Source organism: Salmo trutta, chromosome 10 (assembly GCF_901001165.1).
Source record: "Salmo trutta chromosome 10, fSalTru1.1, whole genome shotgun sequence".
Classification (NCBI taxonomy): domain Eukaryota; kingdom Metazoa; phylum Chordata; class Actinopteri; order Salmoniformes; family Salmonidae; genus Salmo; species Salmo trutta.
Genome location: NC_042966.1, coordinates 22,416,390 through 22,440,053, shown reverse-complemented (window position 1 = coordinate 22,440,053; position 23,664 = coordinate 22,416,390). Strand labels below are relative to the sequence as shown.

Genomic DNA, 23,664 nt, shown 5'->3' with positions numbered 1-23,664 from the left:
CAAATAAGATTTGATTTGATTTGACTGCATATGCCAACCAGAAATGCTTCTCATGGTGATGTATTGTATAGGTTCAATAGGCTATTTGTACAGTTCCGCAAGGGGATAGTCTCAATGTGGTCTCAGAGCATTTCATAAATCCAAGACACTCCGTTTAGTATGATATGTTTATGATATGTTACGTTTCGTATGGTATGTATTAATGAGTGGATGTCCATCATCCATTTCGTATAATATGATATCAATTACAATTCATATGATATGTTATGAATTCCAATTTTGTTTTGGGTAACATTAGCTAGGTGTGGCTAACGCTAACATTAGCTAACTAGCTAACGTTAGCTAGGCTAGGGGTTAGGGTTCGGGGTTAATGGTAAGGTTAGGGTTAGGAGTTAGGTTAAATGGGAAAAGTTTCTAAAGTTGTCCGTGATGAGATTCAAACACGCAACCTTTGGGTTGCTAGACGTACGTCCAACCACCCAACCACCCACCCACCCTGAACGACCAACCACCCACCCAACCACCCACCCACCCTGAACGACCAACCACCCACCCACCCACCCACCCACCCACCCACCCACCCACCCTGATGACCAACCACCCACCCACCCACCCTGATGACCACCCACCCACCCACCCACCCACCCTGATGACCAACCACCCACCCACCCACCCTGATGACCAACCAACCACCCACCCACCCACCCACCCTGATGACCACCCACCCACCCTGATGACCAACCACCCACCCACCCACCCTGATGACCAACCAACCACCCACCCACTCACCCTGATGACCAACCAACCACCCACCCACCCACCCTGATGACCAACCAACCACCCACCCTGATGACCAACCAACCACCCACCCACCCTGATGACCAACCACCCACCCACCCACCCTGAACGACCAACCACCCACCTACCCACCCTGATGACCACCCACCCACCCACCCACCCACCCACCCTGATGACCAACCACCCACCCACCCACCCACCCTGATGACCAACCAACCACCCACCCACCCACCCTGATGACCACCCACCCACCCTGATGACCAACCACCCACCCACCCTGATGACCAACCAACCACCCACCCACTCACCCTGATGACCAACCAACCACCCACCCACCCACCCTGATGACCAACCAACCACCCACCCTGATGACCAACCAACCACCCACCCACCCTGATGACCAACCACCCACCCACCCTGAACGACCAACCAACCACCCACCCAACCTGAACGACCAACCACCCACCCACCCTGAACGACCACCCACCCACCCACCCTCCTTTCATTTTTGGCTTAAATAACCTTCTGTCTTATGTAACCATACCAAATGTAAAATATCATATTCATTTCAGTGTCCCGGATTTACATTCACTATGTTACGTCTAGTCTATGAGACTAGTCTGATGATCTAGATCAGGGGTGTCCGACAGGTAGTTCCAGCAAGCTACCAGTAGCTCTATGAGTAGCTTGCCAATTCTTTCTGAAAACAGATTTTGGGAAAATACCAAATATGGGGCCGGTCATGCCAAATATTGTTTATTAACCATTATTTTACCGGGTATATTGACAGAAAAGCCCCCTATTGTACACCAACGACCCAGGGAAGAGTTGCAGGGTACAGGAGAAGAGAAGAATGTGCCTATTTGAAGGCTATAAAAAAAATGATAGTAGGTCGCAATATGTTAAATAAAAAATAATATTAAAAAAAAACTATTCTAGAAAAGGTTGGAGACCCCTGATCTAGATTTTTCATTTATTTAACTAGACAAGTCAGTTAAGAACAAACTCTTATTTTCAATGACAGCCTAGGAACAGTGGGTTAACTGCCTTGTTCAGGGGCAGAACGACAGATGTTTACCTTGTCAGCTCAGGGATTCGATCTTGCAACCTTTCGGGTTACAAGGCCGACGCTCTAACCACTAGGCTACCTGCCGCCCCAGATGAATAAAGGTTAAATGAAAACAACAATTATTTAATGTATCCTTATCTGTATCCAGGTTGGCCATATTGTGATGATGATATACTTCCTCATGATAGACTAAGTCCTTTAGTCCTAATCCCTTTCGTGATTGTTGTAGCTAGCTGGGTTTTAAATGTAATTCCTTTTGTTATCGTAATTGTAATTTAATTGAGGGTTAATCATTGTCACCCTCCTGTTGTGTTTGGCCTCAGTGTCAGTGTGGAGGGCTGGGTTAAGCCTGTGGATGATAGCAGGGAGGATGAGGATGAGGTGGCGGAGGCAGAGAGAAGCTATTCAGAGGCTGTCATAATTACTAACTACTTCAGTCTACTCACATAAAGTCAAGCTAGACGCACCTCAAATCACCCTGACATAACTTTGTGTGTGTGTGTGTGTGTGTGTGTGTGTGTGTGTGTGTGTGTGTGTGTGTGTGTGTGTGTGTGTGTGTACGCAGCTGTAACATCGCAAAGAGGCTCAGAGGAGGAGCATACCAACAAATACTGAAATAAAATACAAATCTATCCAGATTATCTCTCTGCGGTACACTAATATTGAACTTAAAACAGAAACAAATCTATTTGTTGTCTGCAGCTGTCAACTCATCTCCGGTAGAAGCCCCTTGGTGTTCCTATAATCTAGAGAAAGGAGGGGCAGGAGGAGTATGAGGGTTGTTTTCACTCCCCCGTCTTGATACACTTCATTTAACAAAACATGGCCATCCCAACTGTCTTGACTGCACAGTTGGATGCCGTTCTCCGTCCAGCTGAATTGGCATACATATCCTGTCACTCCTCCATACTATCCCCAATTTTGTTTGTTTACTATGCTTGTGGGGACTTCTGGTCCCCACAAGTATAGTTAATCCCGTCCACACACACACACACTGACATACACGCACACATACACACGCACACTGACATACAGTGACACACACACACCGTTCCATAACACCCCACCAACTCACACCTCTCTCCTCAATCTGTTGGCGTGTTGCCACATGGTGCATCAAAGAGACAGAGGTGCAACATCAAAGACTTCACAGGGCGTCAGCTTCTCCTCTGAACACAAATGCATCATGGGAGAGATCGGGCTCCTTCTACCAGTAAACCAGCTTCAGAATAGAAAGGCACAGAGCAGAAATCCAATAGTGCTGCTTTTTATCGATCCCATGTCTCTCTCTCTCTCTCTCTCTCTCTCTCTCTCTCTCTCTCTCTCTCTCTCTCTCTCATATCGACAAATATTGAAATACAATCAAAATCCATTCAGATTATCTCTCTGCGGTACACTAATATTGAACTTAAACAAAAACTAAATTACAGAAATGAAATTACGTTTGGGATTTAAATCTATTTGTTGTCTGCAGCTGTCAACTCATCTCTGGTATTATCCCCTTGGTGTTCATATCCTCTCACTCCTTGTATAACTGACCCAGTGGGGACACACAATTCAGTCCCATTCAAAGTCCTATTTTCCCTAACCTCAACCCAAAAACCTAACCTTAATCCAATAACCTTAACCCAAAAACATAACCCTAACCCAAAAACTTAACCCTTGCTCCTAACCCTGAAACTAACCCTAATTCTAGCACAAATACTAATTCTAACCTGAAACCCTAAATCTCCTAGAAATAGCATTAGACCTTGAGGGGACTAACAAAATGACCCCAGTTGGTCAAATATTGTTTTGTTTACTATTCTTGTGGGGACTTCTGGTCCTCACAAGTATAGTTAAACACATCCACGCACACGCACACGCACACACACACACACACACACACACACACACACACACACACACACACACACACACAGTCCTGTACAGCTAACCTCGTGGGGACACAGACTTCAGTCACATTCAAAATCCTATTTTCCCTAGCTCCTAAACCTAACCCTAACCCACACTTTTAACCTTACCTTAACCTTAACCCTAACCTTAACCCTAACCCTAGCTCCTAACCCTGACCCTTAAGGTAATTCTAACACTAATTCTAACCTTAACCCTAAACCCACTAGAAAAATCATTTGACCTCGTAGGGACGAACAAAATGTCCCCAGTTGGTCAATTTTTTGTTTGTTTACTATTATTTTGGGGACTTCTGGTCCCCACAAGAATAGTTAAACACACACAAACACACACACAAACACACACACATTGCCACATGGTGCATCAAAGAGATAAAGCCGCAACATCAAAGACTTCACAGGGCATCAGCTTCTCCTCTGAACAAAAATGCATCATGGGAGAGATCGGGCTTCTTCTACCAGTAAACCAGCTTAAGAATAGAATGGTACAGAGCAGGTGCAGAGCGGAAAACCAATAGTGCTGCTCTGTATCAATCCCATATCTCTCTCTCTCTCTCTCTCTCAATTCAATTCAATTTAAGGACTTTATTGGCATGGGAAACACATGTTTACATTGCCAAAGTAAGTGAACTAGATAATAAACAAAAGTGAAATAAACAATACAAATTACACTCACCAAAGTTCCAAAAGAATAAAGACATTACAAATGTCATATTATGTACAAATAATTAAAGTACAAAAGGGAAAATAAATAAACATAAATATGGTTTGTATTTACAATGGTGTTTGTTCTTCACTGGTTGCCCTTTTCTTGTGGCAACAGGTCACAAGTCTTGCTGCTGTGATGGCACACTGTGGTATTTCACCCAACAGATATGGGAGTTTATCAAAATTGGCTTTGTTTTCGAATTCTTTGTGTATCTGTGTAATCTGAGGGAAATATGTGTATAGTCAAAGCTTTCCTTAAGTTTGGTCAGGCATAGCGGTCAGGTATTCTGCCACGGTGTACTCTCTGTTTAGGGCCAAATAAGCCTAATTATCAGTTTTTTTGTTAATTCTTTCCAATGAGTCAATTATTTTTGTTTTCTCACGATTTGGTTGGGTCTAATTGTGTTGCTGTCAAGGGGCTCTGTTTGTGAACAGTGCCCCAGGACCAGCTTGCTTAGGGGAATCTCCTCCAGGTTCATCTCTCTGTAAGTGATGGCTTAGTTCTCTCTCTCTCTTTCTTTCTTTCTTTCTTTCTTTCTTTCTTTCTTTCTTTCTTTCTTTCTTTCTTTCTTTCTTTCTCTCTCTCTCTCTCTCTCTCTCTCTCTCTCTCTCTCTCTCTCTCTAGGGGTGCTGTTGATGCAGGTCTCAATGTTCTGTGCTGTGGAGAGGTGTGCTTTTAGAGACGTTACTGTATGTACTTCCATTATGGTTTGACATGTCTATCCTGTGTCTTTACTGTAAGGTTATTGCATCCTGAAGCCTCGTGTTTTGTGAAGAGTTCACAAATCTGTAGGCAATTTGGGGCATGAGTCAAGTCAGTCAGCTTCCCTAAAGCATTGCCCAACCCAGACATCAGGCCTGTGTGACAAAGACCTATAAGTCTGATGATTCACCTCTTGACATCAGCCTTGTCATGTTGGGTGCGTTACAAATGATCTATCCATCCTATTTAGTTGCACAATGAGGTAGAGACACCCACGGTACAGTCTAGTCCACTGGCTTTGTTGGTTAGCCTGGAATCCTAACTGATATCCTCCATTTAACCATGATTCTAGCCTGATTCCAGGCTGTTTGGGGGTATAGAGTGGTAGGTCGGGCGTAAACACTGCCTCTGTAACGATCATTATTCTGACAGCCAGTCTGTTTCTCCGTCTCATCTGTTTGTGTGAATGGAGGAGACGTGATCGTCATACATACAGCCAAATTAGCCCTTGAGTACACAGACATCGTTAGTTAGCTGATGAGATCAAATGGGAGGCAGGGTTGGGTGTTGATATAATGATGGCTTCTGTTCCGGCATTCCCGGTTAATTGTATTGTTTGTCAACCACCGCCACTGAGTCATACAGTGCACACAAATCAAACAAATATGCCCTGTCGCTTTCTATGGAGACAAATTGTATAGTCTGTATAGTATCAATCACCCACAGGAACTGGGTAAGAGAGGAATGTTCATAATAAAGACTGGAAGGAAGTTAATGGAATTGTACCTAACACATAGAAACCATCTGTTTGATGTGTCGATGCAATTCCATTACAGACATTACTATGTGCCCGTCCTCCCCAATTAAGGGGCCACCAGCAGCCTGTGCAATCCACGACTGTATAGTTGATTGATGGACAGTTTGAGAGTAGAGCCAGGCAATATTTTTCACTGTTTTGGTCAACATATTGACAACAGAATATAAATAACTCCCTGAAGATATGTCTGTGTAGGCCTGTAACTCACATTAAATATTGAAACATTTCCTAAAAATGGGCAGGATGTGAAACAGTGTTTTATCAAATAGCATCAGCGCTCCAAGCAATGCACTGTATTGAGATGAAAATGTCTGAACTGAATAAGACGTGTCTGAACAGAATGACTGTTTTTCATTCACTTTGATGGCCGCTTGGCTTCTCTCAGAGAACAATGCAGCCATATGACAATACAACGAGCACAACAGTCTGACAATATAGGAATAGTTCCCTTCTATTGTCACTTGTCATTATGTTTCGTCAGCCTCAGAGAGACATTTCAAACAAACACATTCTCACATATCCTCCTCTCTTTTAGTCTCTAATACAATATAAACAGTATTTCACATTCTCATCACATAACACCCCACCTCTCTCTCTTCTCTTTCCCCCTCTCTCTCCCGCACACCTTTCTCTCTCTCTCTATTCTCTGTGTTTTACCTAATACAATATAGCTGTAATTAACAATATCTTCTGATCCTGTCGTGGAAATATTGAATCAAATATTTCTCAGATACCGGAACTTGTAAATTCAAATAGACTTAATTATAAAAGTAACAGAAGCCGAGCAATTCCATGGAACAAGTGAATTTTGTTGTTACAGACCTCAGGTCTTATAGGTTTCCACCTTCAGATAACACACATGGTCACTGCCCTCTATGTAGATGATTAACACCCCTTGGCCTCTCGCCACCATTATCTTCTTGTCCCAATTCTTGCTTGTTAACGCCCACATCTGCTCAGTTTAGATTATATTGGTGGCGGTGCCATAGTATTAATACAAAAAAGAATACATTTATTGCATATATACATTCCTAATATAAGTGCTTTTCTAATAATACTTGATTAGTTCAAACAAATGTTCTTATTACAGATACATGGCTTTTGGTGCCTATATTAATTAATTAAGGTACACATTTTCGGCTTACGTTCTGTTTTTACATGTCTAGTGATTAACTCCATGTTGACCCAGCCTGTACACTCCCATGGATTCTGCTTACGTTTGGTTTTTACATGTCCAATGGTTAACTCTATGTTGATCCAGCTCTGTCCATTCCCCTGGGCTCAGCCTTTATTCTGCTTACACATGTCTATTAATTAACCCTATGTTGAGTCTGCTCACTACTTCTGGGAGAGCAGTATAGATACTGGGAAATCACCCATAGCCATGAATTTTCACCTACAATCCTGATTGTGATTTGGCTTTGACTGGCCTCAGGACAACTGGTTGAGAGGAGATGAATATGAGACAGATTTAAAATGACGGAACTCACACATTATGATGCCAAGAATGACTCAGCTTCAGGCCAGGAACGGTTGATACTGTAGTAGATGTTTAACCTCTAAACCACAGGTTCAGGGTCAGATGTAGTTTTATGGTGAACAGATATTGATTCGAGTAAGGTTATCTGATCCCATGTGGCTCAGTTGGTAGAGCATAGCGCTTGCAATGCCAGGATTGTGGGTTTGATTCCCACAGGAGATCAGTACGAAAATGTATGCACTCACTTCTGGATGAGAGCATCTGGTAAAAGCTGTGGCGATTGAAGAGTCATCTTATGACACAGAGCAGTGATTGTTAGATGGGATGCCTAGCCCAGGCTGTCATTGTAAATATGAATGCGTTCTTAATTGACCTTCCTGGTAAAATAACAAAAATGTCACACTCTTCAAAGCCCTGAGCACAGATCTAGGATCAGCTTAGTTTCACCCTACAATAATTGAACCATTAGGAGGAAACATACCTCAGATCAGTGTCTTAGTACCCGTTGCCAGTGTCCCTAATGGGAGCAGATATGAAGTGAGTCAGAGAGGGAATAATTCATTAATAAAGATCCCAGTGTGATCACATGATACAACAGCACTTTGAGCCCAACACTGATTTAGCAAATTACCCCCTAATGTTTTGACAATTTCTCTGTTGTAATAATTGGGTCCTCTGGGCATTGAGTTCAGCGGGGTTTGTGTTGAAGTAATTATAATATGTTTATGAAAGCCTAATGAATGGGAGGCATTGTGAAAGGATAACACGCTTGCAAATGTAACACATGGAGACGTGTGAAACGTACTCCTCAGCCTGAGGTGTCCCCACTTGCACCAGTGAATAGCTAGTTTTTGGAGTGGCGCTGACTGGTAAGATGCTTCAGGAGGGTGGTCACGTGTCCTAGCAAGGCAGAGGTCCTGAGTTGGCGTGATACTCTCTAAGCAAGCAGTGCGATGTCTTTTACAAGTACACACACATTGACACAAATGTGACTCGGTACCAGTAACCCCTGTATATTGCCTCGTTGTTGTTATTTTATTGTGTTACTTTTATTACATTTTTTACTTTAGTTTATTTAGTAAATATTTTCTTAACTCTATTTCTTGAACGGCATTGTTGGTTAAGGGCTTGTAAGTAAGCATTTCACGGTAAGGTCTACATCTGTTGTATTCGGCGCATGTGACAAATAACATTGTACTTGATTTGATGTGGTTCCCTGTACAGTCAGAGGATGCTCCACACGTGATCGTGTTTAGCCTCGAGGCTGTGTTTAAAGCGACCTCCTCCTACTCTCCGACCTACGGTGATCTGACTAGCAGTCTATGGCCCTGTGATGCTGTATATAGGCTAGCTAATGCATAGTGCCCTCCTAGCCAATGCAAACGGTCAATATGGTTTATTGTACAATGGCACAATACTGTCTTTGTGGATTAGGTTAATCGCTACACAATGTGTTGAACAAACAACAGTGCTATTGAACGTTGTTCGATTGTCTTTTGCCGTATTTATTTAGCTTAGATTTTTAGGGTTGTTTACAATAAGACAGCACTTGATGTGTCCTCCATGCCGTGCCTTTGCTCCTCTCCTCTCTCTGCTCAGCATTGTCTGGCGTCACTGAGTCTCATCGTTATAGATGAACACTTCTCGGCCCAGTGTGTCTCCTCACCACACCCTTGATGATTCTGGACATGCTGTGTTCCTAACTGTCACTTTAGTTTTAGTTTAGGGAGCAAACAGAGGCATTCTGTGTTCCATTCAGTGATAGCTAGCTAGCTCTGCCATCCATGCATTACTCACAGCTTCCACGCTGTGAGTGTTTAGGCCTTAGAAACATTTCTCCAAAAAGCTAAAAACCTCCCTGCAGGTTTATTATTATCAGTTAGAATTTCCACTGTTAAAGGAATGATAACACTTTGTTTTTGTGGTTAGGAAAGGAAAGGTGACAGGTTAGTACAGAATCTGCATAGCAAAGGTTTTGTGTGTGTTTGTCTTTGCGTGCATGCGCACGCGTGCGTGTACTGTGCGTGTGTGACTCCACTCCTGCCATTTCTGTGTTGTCTCAGAGGCATATTGTTTATGGCTCATCACATTAAGGCAGGCTCTGATAAACCCTCTCATTGTCTCTGGGAAGACAGAGAAGGTTAATCACTCAGTTTTCATGACACTAATGTACACAACTCCTCCTCCTCCCCTCCTCCTCCGAACTCATCCGTCTCTGTTCTCCTCTGGAGAGAGAAAGAGTCATTTTAGCGGTAGCTCATTGTGTGACTGTGTCAGTTGATATCAACTGTCACCTTGTCTCGTCTCATGGAGAGGGGAGCTCCGTCCCTCCAAGGCAGATAGTGCTGGTCTATCTATCTATCTATCTATCTGTCTGTGTACTCAGGGGCTGCTCTCAATGGCTCATCAGCCATCGCTTTGATTCTTGTCAAACTACTCCTTTCATCCTGACATACCTGGGTAGTAGACGTGCAACAGCTGTGTAACTCTGCCTAACGTTGAGAGGCCCCGTGGTTTCTCTTTTCCAGTACTCTGGCCCTCGTTTACAGGCGTAGGTTTAGCCTAGTTTCCTGCATGTAGTCTGTCTACAGCAACACAGACTGTCTATCTGTCTGTTAACAACCTGAAGCTGTAAAACTCTACACCCCTCTCTCCCGCTCTCTGTTTTATAACCTGTAGTTAGTGTCGGAGAAAATCCCCTCAGGAGAATCATTAATAGATAATGAAGCAGGGGGTGAAATACCACGTTGACAGTCCCAAAAAGTCTTGACAGTCAGGTTTAATTATGACACCGCAGGGCCGGTGTCACGTTTTTACTCCTTACATCTCCTCTCACCAGATGGACAGTTGGTCTAATTGGAGTTTTTACTAAGGAGCTGTAAGCTAAGTGATCTGATATGAAATGTTGTGTTGTATAGGTCTATATGCATGTTGTGATGCGTCATTATCTGACAACCGTTAAATCTATTTGCAGCTGTACATGGTAGCTTTGGTCTTTTCCAAAGCTAAGTGATTTGATTCTAAAAACACAATGCTGTGTTCATGTTTTGATGCAGAATAATTGAAAAACATCTAAATATGTATATTGCTGTACGGTGGCTTTAGTCTTTTCCTTAGGAGCTAGATAAACAAATGAATCTGAAACATAATGTTGGGGTGTCGGCCTGTATGCATATTGTGATGCATATTTATTTGAGGAATAAAGAACAGGACAATCTGCATTGCTGTTGTATGTATCTTTGTGTATGTATTTTGTATGTATCATTGTATGTATCTTTGTGGATGGCTGTCAGTCAGCATTCTAAAGTCCCCATATTGTTAGGAATTGAAAACCTGGTCATGGTGTGGAGAAATGCTAGATGCAAAATATAAGGTGAAAAACTTCTATATTTAAAGGTTTAACAGACATAGACAGACATAGACAGACATAGACAGACATAGACAGACATATGCATATGGCAAGAGAGACACGTTCCCCTAAGAGGTTTGCAGAACATCTCTCCCCCTCCAGAGGGGAGGGCAGACCTAAATACTCTTGCCTTATCTGTTCGATGTTTCACCCTTCCGTGCCTGGTGCAAAGCATTAAATCAAGGCTAAGACCGTAGGGTTGAGTAGACTATACATTTTAAACATCTTAATCGTTTAAGAACGCCCATGGCCAATTTTATGGCTCAAGGGCCCAGGTACCAGTTACTAAGACCTGCTTTATCGTGACCTCTGGCATTAAAGAGGGTACCTAAAGGCCAAATTCCAATAGGGAATGATCATCAGAAAATAGCATTCTTAACAATAGACAGTATAATGGGGCTTAAAGATACATCTGCTCACTGCCATAAGCTTTAAATGAGTATAGCGCCTTAGCTCCTTCCCTCACTCTCAAAAGGGATTTTTAACTCCCTGATCTAGCGATGGGAGATGTGGATTGCTCACCCGATTGACCAGCTCCTCCCTTCCTCCCTCCTCCTCCCCCTCTTTCCTCCCCTTTCCTTTCTTCGGTGGATAGTCAAAACAAATGATGTAACTGTCCTCAGTGCAAAGCAACATGTAACATCCCTGTCCCAACATGCTTAGTTCCCTAGTCACACCTCTCCTACAGTCCACCAGGGTTGATAAAGGCTTTCTTCTTGGACTCTGTATGTATTAGTTAGATGTTGAATATCATTCATAACTCTCTCTTCACGGAGCTGACCCAGATACAGGCCCAGGTCAGGGTTTTCTCTGCCCTACTCTGATGGTCAAAGAAGACCATTCTAATGTGTTAACATAATGCAGTAGGTTTCAGGGCTTCGGAACATAAAAACCTACACATCTGAACACAAAGCAGCCAGAAGTGTTCCTATATAAATGCATAAGGACACACTTACCATGACAGTTTATTAACCGTAATGAATAGGCTATGCGTGGGAATGTGACTGTGTCGTCCAAGTGGTAGGCAGTAGTCACAGCTGTTTGGTATGGAACAACAATGAAGAAAATGATTACACTGGGCCTGGAAACTGGTGGCTTATCATTTATAAAATGTTGCGCGTGTGCGTGCGCGTGCATGTTCCTCCCTCTTATTATCTCCATAGAGTTTAGTAATGTAGGTTGTGAGCTGTGTAAAATGAAAGGATAAAGAAAATAGCATATGGCAACCAGCCCCAACAAAGAAGGTTTATGATTTGCTGTTGCAAAAAAATAAATGACTAGTGTACTTCAGCTTTGTTTGGCCAATCTGGAAGAAAACAGCTTGTGAAACGCATGGTTTTAACTCCACGTAGTCGGGACGGACAGTCTTGTTCCTTTTTCAATGGGGAGGGAAAACAGTTATGGTGTTTGTATAATGGCTTATTCAAATATGAGCTTTGGAATTGAAGCTCTTGTCCAAGCAGGAACTCGTGTCTGGGGGAGTGTCTCGCTCATCAGTCACAGTAATGAGCCAGTGATGAAATCATCAAACAGTGCCAGAAATAGGACTTTATATTGACCTTCTGCCCTACCCCCTTCTTCTCCCTCCCACACAGTAGACATCTTTCATCATCATCAAGATGGCTGCCACTTGTAGTCTCTCTCTGCAAAACATTAGTTCTGTCACACTTTCGAAACACCGATCCAAACAAACTAGTTGGCCAACCATAAATCTAAACGGATTACTTGGCTTTACCATGAAAACATCACATTAGATCAACAAAGTGCTAATACTGCTCCAGCTATGATCACAGTGGTTTTACCATAGAGGAAGTGTGGTGGCTTGGGTTGGGACTATTTTACATTTTAGAGTCTAAAATGACTGTAGAACTTCCTGTGTGAATATGTCATCACAGGCCATTATTTCATTTATGGATGTGTTTTGACATGGGAGGGAGTGTATGGTGAGGCACTGTGGCTGGTTCTGTGGGCTTCGGTTCCCCTGTAGGAAAATATGTGACAGTCATTCAGGAAGAGAGTGACAGAGTAGCACTTATCCCAACACTATAACTGCCACCAGACCTCTCTCTGCTGGATCCTTCTGGTATTCTGCACCATATTTGGTGGAGTTCTATTTGTTGTAGTTCTATATCTATTTTATGTACAGTATATCTATATATATTGTTCTGTTCTATAGCTACACTCAGTTCTATTTGTATCATTCATTTAAAAGGGACGTCTATTCTCTTTATTTCTCTCTTTCTCTCCCCCTTCATCTCTCCCTCTCTCTCTCTGTCTCTGTATTTCTCTCTCACCACTTGACTCCCTTTTTCCAGTCCTCCTCCATCCCTTCATCTTGGCAGAAAGCACTGCCCTTCCTCTAATAACAAACATATTTTCTCTTTACCAACCTCACTGATCCAATACGGAGGAAAGGTCCCATCTTAAAATCTCCCTCGTGTTTTCCCCTTCCTTCTCACTTTGCGTTTCGCTCCGTTGACTCTTACCAAAGCAGTTTATCCACATTGTTGGAAAGTGTGAACGGTTGTTTGTGCACTGCCAATGTCGAGGGTGTCGTTTATAATAAATGTTTTCTTCTCTGATAAACGTGTTTTTTTCCCCCCAATAAAGTGTCCCAGACGGTGCCTGTAAATGTTTAACAAGGTCCGTTTTCGGTTATAATTTCCACAGTGTATCCCCTACTGGTCCTGCTATATTGCTGTGTGTATTATAACACAATGAAAGGTTTGGGTTCTTGTAAAGTCAACCAGAGAGCTTTACGATGTCCTTTTCTCCACTTACATAATAATACAAGGATCTCTGCAGACTGCACTGAGGTTGGGATCCTCCTTTACTGCCTTCTCTGTGTGTCTGTCTGGCTCTCTCTTTCTCCCTGGTTCTATTCCACCCTCTCTCTTATCTCCCTATCCTCCTCTCTCTTTCTTCATCTGTCAGTCCCTCATCTCCCTCTCAGGGTATCAGAATGGATATTGGCCATTGTGTTTTTCCTCTCTCGTCTCTGCTGCCATACTGCCTGGTCACATGGGCTGAACACCAGGGGTTCTCTCTTATATTTATAGAAGCGTTTCTGTTATCTATCTGCTTACCAACAGCCCCAGTATTCCCCACCCACCAATTGACCGTACTGAGCACTGTGCCTCTGACTATACCACAGGGTTCTGGCTTCTCGCTGTCCCAGCCAACACTATACTGGATACACACTGGGGTCCCAGATTATTGACAGCTTTTACATAGACCAGCAATAATGACTGTATAAATAAATCATTCAAATACTGAGCTATATTGTATGCAACAAAAATTGGGAAATTGTATTATTTTATACTAATACATTTCTCAGAGAAAGAGATTTAGTTTAACAAGTAATATTTTTTTCTCTTAAAAAGAAAGTGGTCAAAGTTATTGACACCCCTAAAGATTGGTATAAATACAGTAGTAAAACGTTTAGTATTGGTCCCATATTCCGAGCATGCAGTGACTATATCAAGCTGTGACTGCATCAACTTGTTGGTTGCATTTGCAGTTAGTTTTGGTTGTGTTTCAGATCATTTTGTGCCCTATAGAAATGAATGGTAAATCATGTATTGTTATTTTGGAGTCACTTTTATTGTAATTAAGAATATAATATGTTTCTAAACACTTCTACATTAATGTGGATGCTGCCATGATTAAGGATAATCCTGAATAATGATGAACATGAAAGTTACAGAGGGTCAAAGATGATACTCCTTGAAATGCTAACCTCCCCTGTTTGGTGAGACAACAATTTTCCCTGACAACAAAAAGTACTTGTTACATTTTGAATGCTTAGCAGGACAGGAAAATGGTCAAATTCACACACTTATCAAGAGAACACGTGGTCATCCCTAATGCCTCGGATCTGGCAGACTCACTAAATACAAGTGCTTCGATTGTAAATGATGTCTGAGTGTTGGAGTGTGCCCCTGGCTACCATACATTTTAAAAACAAGAAACTGGTTCCGACTGCTTTGCTTAATATAAGGACTTTTAAATGATTTACAGTGCATTCGGAAAGTATTCAGACCCCTTGAGTTTCCCACATTGTTTTGTTACATCCTTATTTTAAAATTAATTAAATCGTTTTTTCCCCCCTCATCAATCTACACATAATACCCCATCATGACAAACCAAATACCGTTTTTTAAAATCTGAAATGTCACATTTTTCAAAGATATTCAGTCCCTTTACTCAGTACTTTGTTGAAGCAGAATTGGCAGATTACAGCCTCAAGTCTTTTTGGGTACGACGCTACAAGCTTGGCAGACCTGTATTTGGGGAGTTTCTCTCATTCTTCACTGCAGATCCTCTCAAACTCTGTCAGGTTGGAAGGGGAGTGTTGCCGCACAGCTATTTTCAGGTCTCTCCAGAGACCAAGACAATGCAGGAGTGACTCTGGGACACAGCGTTGAACGAGATCTTCAGTTTCTTGGCAATTTCTTGCATGGAATAGCCTCCATTTCTCAGAACAAGAATAGACTGACGAATTTCAGAAGAAAGTACTTTGTTTCTGGCCATTTTGAGCCAGTAATCGAAACCACAAATGCTGATGCTCCAGATACTCAACTAGTCTAAAGAAGGCCAGTTTTATTGCTTTAATCAGAACAACAGTTTTCAACTGTGCTAACATAATTGCAAAAGGGTTTTCTAATGATCAATTAGCCTTTTAAAATGATGAATTTGGATTAGCTAACACAACGTGCCATTGGAACACAGGAGTGATAGTTGCTGATAATGGGCCTCTACACCTATGTAGATATTCCATAAAAAATCTGCCGTTTCCAGCTACAATAGTCCTTTACAACATTAACAATGTCTACACTGTATTTCTGATCAATTTGATGTTATTTTAATGGAGAAAAACGTAGCTTTTCTTTCAAAAACAAGGACATTTCTAAGTGACCCCAAACCTTTGAACGGTAGTGTTGTCAAGTGTCAGTGTGTAGCGGGTCGGACGAAGTCAGGCGCAGGACACAGAACTGAGTAAAAATTTAACTTTACTCAAAAATAAACCGAACATATATTCTACACTGGGAAAACACACCAGCTCACAGAAATACTGACCACTTCACAACGAACAAACACGCACAAAACCATGTGGGAACCAGAGGGTTAAATAGGGAGTAAATTATAACTTAATGGAAACCAGGTGTGTACAATCAAGACAAAACAACATAGAAAAAGAAACGTAGATCGGTGGCGGCTAGAAAGCCGGTGACATCGACCGCCGAACGTCGCCCGAAAAAGGAGAGGCACCAACTTCGGCGGAAGTCGTGACAAGTGTATACTGAACAAAAATATAAAACGCAACATGTAAAGTGTTGGTCCCATGCTTCGTAAACTGAAATCAAAGATCCCATACTCAAAGAAAGTGTATTTTTCTCAAATTGTGTGCACACATTTGTTTGCATTCCTGTTAGTGAGCATTTCTCCTTTGCCAAGATAATCCATCCATCTGACAGGTGTGGCATATCAAGAAGCTAATTAAACAGCATGATCATTACACAGGTGCACCTTGTGCTGGGAACAATGAAGGCCACTCTAAAATGTGCAGTTTTGTCACACAACACAATGCCACAGATGTCTCAAGTTTTGAAGGAGCGTGCAATTGGCATGCTGATTGCAGGAATGTCCACCAGAGCTGTTGCCAGAGAATTAATGTTAATTTCTGTACCATAAGCCACCTCCAACGTAGTTAAAAAAAAAACATGGCAGTATGTCCAACCGGCCTTGCAACCACAGACCACGTGTAACCACGCCAGCCCAGGACCTACACATCCGGCTTCTTTCACCTGCGGGATTGAGACCAGCCACCCGGACAGCTGATGAAACTGTGGGTTTGCACAAACAAAGAACTCTCATCTGCGTGCTCGTCGTCCTCGCCAGATTCTTAACCTGACTGCAGTTCGGCGTCGTAACTGACTTCAGTGGGCAAATGCTCACCTTCGATGGCCACTGGCACACTGGAGAAGTGTGCTCTTCACAGATGAATCCCGGTTTCAACTGTACCGAGCAGATGACAGACAGTGTGTATGGCGTCGTGTGGGCGAGCTGTTTGCTGATGTTAACGTTGTGAACAGAGTGCCCCATGGTGGTGGTGGGGTTATGGTATGGGCAGGCATAAGCTATTGACAATGGACACAATTGCGTTTCATCAATGGCAATTTGAATGCACAGAGATACCATGACAAGATCCTGAGGCCTGTTGTCGTGCCATTCATCCACCGCCATCACCTCATTTTTCAGCACGGTAATGCACGGCCCCATGCCGCAAGGATCTGTACACAATTCCTGGTAGCTGAAAATGTCCCAGTTCTTCCATGGCCTGCATACTCACCAAACATGTCACCCATTGAACATGTTTGGGATGCTCTGGGTCAACGTGTATAAAAGCGTGTTCCAGTTCCCACCAATATCCAGCAACTTCGCACAGTCATTGAAGAGTGGGACAACATTCCACAGGCCACACAATCAACAGCCTGATCAACTCTATGCAAAGGACACTGATCTACGCCAGACACTGATCCACGCCTCTACCTCTTTTAAAAAAATACTATATCTGTGACCAACAGATGCATATCTGTATTCCCAGTCATGTTAAATCCATAGATTAGGGCCTAATGAATTAATTTCAATTACAGATTTTCTTTATTTGAACTGTAACTCTAAAATATTTGAAATTGTTGCATGCTGCGTTTATATATTTGTTCAGTTATTTTGACCAGAGCCCTGTCTGAATAGGGTGCCATTTTGGACGCACCTCGAACCAGACTACGTCTCACTACTGAGACGAACCTTTCTATTTATAAATTATGTTTCAGGGCAGGGTTTAACGGGTTGGTTAAATGTAATTTCAGCAGGGTTGGTTAAACCTTGCCTTGTGCGGCATCTCAAATTAGATAGTGCTCCGACGTCGACAAAAAGATTAACCTCAAATGTGACTCATCACACATAAAAGGCCCAATTCAACCTCCAGATTATGGGATAGGGATTGTGAGTTGTACTGAAGCTAGTCGTGTCATTGGGTGCAGTTATAAGTGGGACACTTGAATGGAGTTTTACGGAGCATCAGACAGTAACAGATGATGTGTGAGTCAGTGGTCACCTTTAATAGGACCTAATTTCACTCCATTTACAGTGGCAAGAAAATGGTATGTGAACCCTTCAGAATTATCGGGATTTCTGCATAAATTGGTCATAAAATTAGATCTGATCTTCATCTAAGTCACAACAACAGACAAACCCAGTCTGTTTAAACTAATGACACACAAATTAATGTATTTTTCTGGTCTATATTGAATACATCATTTAAACATTCACAGTATAGGTTAGAAAAAGTATGTGAACCCCTAAGCTAATGACTTCTCCAAAAGCTAATTGGAGTCAGGAGTCAGCTAACCTGGAGTCCAATCATTGTGACGAGATTGGAGATGTTGGTTAGAGCTGCCGTTTAAAAAACACTCACAAAATTTGAGTTTGCTATTCACAAGAAGCATTGCCTGATGTGAACCATGCCTCTAACAAAAGAGATCTCAGAAGACCCAAGATTAAGAATTGTTGACTTGCATAAAGCTGGAAAGGGTTACAAAAGTATCTCTAAAAGCCTTGATGTTCATCAGTCCACGGTAAGACAAATTGTCTATAAATGGAGAAAGTTCAGCACTGTCGCTACTCTCCCATAGGAGTTGCCGTCCTGCAAAGATGACTGCAAGAGCACAGCGCAGAATGCTCAATGAGGTTAAGAAGAATCCTAGAGTGTCAGCTAAAGACTTAAAGAAATCTCTGGAACATGCTAACATCTCTGTTGACGAGTCTACACTACGCAAAACACTAAACAAGAATGTGTTCATGGGAGGACACCAGAGAAGAAGCCACTGCTGTCCAAACAAAACATTGCTGCACGTCTGAAGTTTGCAAAAGAGCATCTGGATGTTCCACAGCGCTACTGGCAAAATATTCTGTGGACAGATGAAACTAAAGTTGTGTTGTTTGGAAGGAACACACACAACACTATGTGTGGAGAAAAAAAGGCACAGCACACCAACATCAAAACCTCATCCTAACTGTAAAGTATGGTGAAGGGAGCATCATGCTTTGAAGCTGCTTTGCTGCCTCAGGGCCTGGACAGCTTGCTATCATCGACGGAAAAATGTATTCCCAAGTTTATCAAGACATTTTGCAGAATATAAGGGTATCTGTCCGCCAATTGAAGCTCAACAGAAGTTGGGTGATGCAACAGGACAACGACCCAAAACACAGAAGTAAAATCAACAACAGAATGGCTTCAACAGAAGAAAATAGGCCTTCTGGAGTGGCCCAGTCAGAGTCCTGACCTCAACCCGATTGAGATGCTGTGGCAAGACCTCAAGAGCGGTTCACACCAGACATCCTAAGAATATTGCTGAACTGAAACAGTTTTGTAAAGAAGAACGGTCCAAAATTCCTCCTGACCGTTGTACAGGTCTGATCCACAACTACAGAAAACGTTTGGTTGAGGTTATTGCTGCCAAAGTAGGATCAACCAGTTATTAAATCCAAGGGTTCACATACTTTTCCCACCCTGCACTGTGAATGTTTACACGGTGTGTTCTATAAAGGCATGAAAATGTATAATTGTTTGTGTGTTATTAGTTTAAGCAGACTGTGTTTGCTTATTGTTGTGACTTAGATGAAGATCAGATCAACTTTTATGACCAATTTATGCAGAAGTCCAGGTAATTCCAAAGGGTTCACATACTTTTTCTTGTCACTGTATTTTGTATCGTTGGCCGTAAAAGCCATTGTGATTTAGTATTGTTCAGTGGCTGTCTGTCTCTGTCCCATTCCTGACCTAGAGGCATGGCACAGTGGTGAACAACCACGCTTATTTGAACATATTAGCTCTGTATTGAACAGTTTTTTTTCTATTTCTTTGTTTCTTTGTGATGGATCATTGGACATCTACGAAATATGGAAGAAGATAGGGATATTTCAGATGTTTCCTGACTGTTTTAGTGGATGATTTATCCCTGCTTAGGCTAACATCAAGGGGCAGTGGATATGGGCCGGCATTAACCCTATCAGTCCCGAGATTGCAGCAAAAATGATCATTTTATTTATCTGACTGTCATTTATCTGCATGCCCAGACCTTATATTTAGCCTCACATTGAAGTGTTTTACCATTTTCCTATCAGGACAACCAGGGCTACAAGTAGAACACAAAACAATTTGACATAAACAGTTGCATTCGTGAGGTTTATTGACAAATGTCAACAACAACAAAAAGTCTGCCAAAGCAAAAACCTGATCAAAATAAATGTATATGAATGTTGTAAGTACATAGATTGCTTGCTCACTGGGAAATGAATATCCAACTAGTCAGTGACAACTGTGTGAAGTTTGTGACAGCAACTATGAGTTTATTACAGTATTATAGACACTATGTCCTGGGATTTCCTATGATCTTCTAAGTAGACGAACCACTTAACTTCTAACGATGCTTGTGTAGCTTGTGATAATCGTAGAGCAAAATGTGCATGTTCGTGAGAGTCTCAGCTTTTCATAGATAGCTTTAATAGTTTGTAGCTCAAACCATTCGGACACTACAGATGTTTTTGTATCAAAGACCCGGCCCCGGGCCCCTTTGGGATCCGCCCTTGTTTCACAAACACTGCTCTACTTTAGCCTCCGTTAATCACACAGACTAGTGGTCAGTATCTACGGACGCAGAGGAAATAGACAACCCATAAGTCTATATCTCAGACACACAATGTTTAAAATGGGTTAGAAGTCCAAAACACACCGGCAATACAGTGGGACTTTTAATTCATCTGCTTTGATTCCTCTCACGGCACTAATGAAGATATAGCTAACGTGAAAGACAACAAGAGGAATGACTGAGTCCCAATCAGTCGATCGACCTAATCCATACCCCACACACTCCATAATCACACTCATGCGCACACACACACACACACACACACACACACACACACACACACACACACACACACACACACACACACACACACACACACACACACACACACACACACACACACACACACACACACACACACACACACACTATATGTAGCTGGAGTAGAGTGTCTGTAATGAATGAATAGGGTCAGGCCTGCTATCAGGCTTCCAGAAACTGGATCTGTCATCTCCTTTCTCTCTCTCCGTTCACCTCCCTCCTTTTTTCTCTTCTTTTACCTCAGGGCTCCTATAGGATCAGACAGACAGAGGACTCTGTGTTGGAGTCCCACTCTGCTCCTGGCTATCGTCCATTCTGTACTGGGACTGGCTAACTGACTAGTGGGATGTCAGGCAAGGGGTTACATAGGGGCTTCTGCTGGGAAATCCATACAGTCCATTAAAACAGGGTCTAATGTTACACGTAAAGGAGAATGGGCATTCAGCAGGTGGAGGGAAATGCAATAGATAGCAGTCTGTAAGTAAAGAGATGTGTATGTTAAGGTGTGTATGCAGAGTCAACTCTGCTCCAGCATGTCACTTTGCAGGGTGCCAAGTCCAGTTCATGTGAAACTCAAGAACATGTCTTGCCTTTCTCAACACTACACACTTGTAACTGTGGAAGTTTCACCTGGGAAGTCTCTGCTCTCTGCAGTCTCCACCTGGGATTTCCCTGCATTAACCATGCTTTAAAAGGCTCTCCTAGCCAGGTAGGTCTGGATGATCCCATTTCATCCAAATAGTTACATTATTTCTGTACTTATAAAACAATGGAGAATAGGTCCGTACTATATTCTGAAATGAAACCTCTCGACAAGGGTATTTTATTTTCCCTCCTTTTCGGAAGGACACATATCTTTTAGGTTTTTTTTTACAGATTTTCTGCTACATATAAATACACACTTTGCATACACATTTTACATATATGTTACTTTTATATAAAGCAATCACATAACAATATACGTTACAAAACATAAACTCTTTAATCCCACCCCTCAGCCACTCTCAGCCCATCTCACCTATCACCATAGACCACCCTCGTTTGGTTTCCATGTGCCATATATTTTTCAATTGCACTGTGATGTTTTACATACCTTTTCAACCTTTCTAAAGAGCTAAAGATGAAAACCTTTCCTACGAGTATTATTTATTGACTGACTATGGCTTTCCAAATCACCCTACACTGCTATTTGTAAGGTTAATTTTAAGTGAATGTTGTGATTTTTTTTACCATTCCTGAACCTGTGACCATGTTGTTGTGATGTTTCATAATGCTCAATTGTTTAAAATCATTTTCGTATATTATCTCCATTATGTCGTCCATGTAAAAAACCTGTCTGATCAGGATGAACAATATCTGGTAAAAACGTTTTTATTCTATGTGCTATGGATTTCACCAGGATTCACAATGGACTGGATCTTTATACTTACCAACGGTTCTGTTTTAGTAGTAATGAAATCAGACCTTCTTGTTGAATACCTGAAAGTGTACCATTTTTATAGGAGTAATTAAAACATGCTATTAATGGATCTTTGAGTACATCAAATTAGGTCTGATATCCCTCTACTCCAGACTGAAAAGATTTAATTGCCTCAAAAATCTATTCTTTAAGTTGGCCTTCACATAGGTCTTTCTGTAAATTTGTTCATTTTACATTATTATTATTATTAGGAAAGAAATCCTTACAGTTAACATCATTTAGTGGAAATGGAGGAGACTGAAAAGAGAACATACGCTTAAAATACTTTTCTTCCTCTTTCATAATATAATTTGGTGAATCATGGATGACTCCTTCATTTGTAACGAATTTCTGTAACTTATTTTTGGTAGCATTTTTATGTTGAAGATTCAAGAAAAATGTTGTGCATTTTTAACAACTTTCAATCCAATTAGCTTTATTTTGGTAATACATTACACTTGATCGTTCTTGAATAAGTACCTCCATTTCTTTTTGTTTTTCCTCTAACCTATGTTGTGCCTCTATAGTACAGTTTCCATTACCATCTACCTGCGCTGGTACTTCCTCTATTTCCTTTATTTGTCTAATCTCTTTTGACCTAAACTGATTTTGTTTTAATGATGAGTATTGTATTGAATGGCATCTAAAAGTACATTTAAAAGTGTCCCATATAATAAGGGGATCTGCTGAACCTATGTTATGCAGAAAGAAGTAAATTATGAATTATTTTGTCTTAGTTAAAAACAAATTGTCATCCAAAAGGCTTTGATTCAATTTCCAATATCCCCGTCCACGTGGAAATTCTGTAAGAGTTATATGGAGGCCAATTAGATGGTGGTCCGATCACATTCGATCTCCTATTAATACTTTTTTAAACTTTTGATGCCTGCAAGAATGAGACCAGGAAGTAATCAAGAGGGCTAGCTTGATTAAGCCTCCTCCATGTATATCTTACTAGGTCAGGGTTTTTCAGCCTTCCTATATCCACTAGTTCTAATGTATCCATGATATTCCTGATCTCCTTAAGTGCTTGCGGGTGATAGTTTGTAGAGTGATTTCCTTTACGATCCATTGAGGTACTTAAAACCGTATTATAATCTCCCACCATAATAATAGATGAGTGCATTGCTTGTGAGCTCAGTAGATTATTATATATATTTTCAAAGGAGTGTGGATCATCATTATTTGGCCCATATAGATTAATTAGCCAAATCTGTTTTTGGTCCAATAGCATATTCAAAAGAATCCATCTTCCTTGAGGATCTGTTTGCACAGCTTGCACAATCAGATCAAAGTTTTTATTAATTAGTATAATCACCCATTTTGAGTTTCTT

At 41.6% G+C, this 23,664-nt stretch overlaps 1 protein-coding gene across 1 annotated transcript in view; it reads left to right on the top strand.

Annotated features, from left to right (window-relative positions):
• The window catches only part of LOC115201373 (extracellular serine/threonine protein kinase FAM20C), a 66,473-nt gene that overhangs the window by 16,208 nt on the left and 26,601 nt on the right, over positions 1-23,664 (top strand). The window lies entirely within an intron of this gene.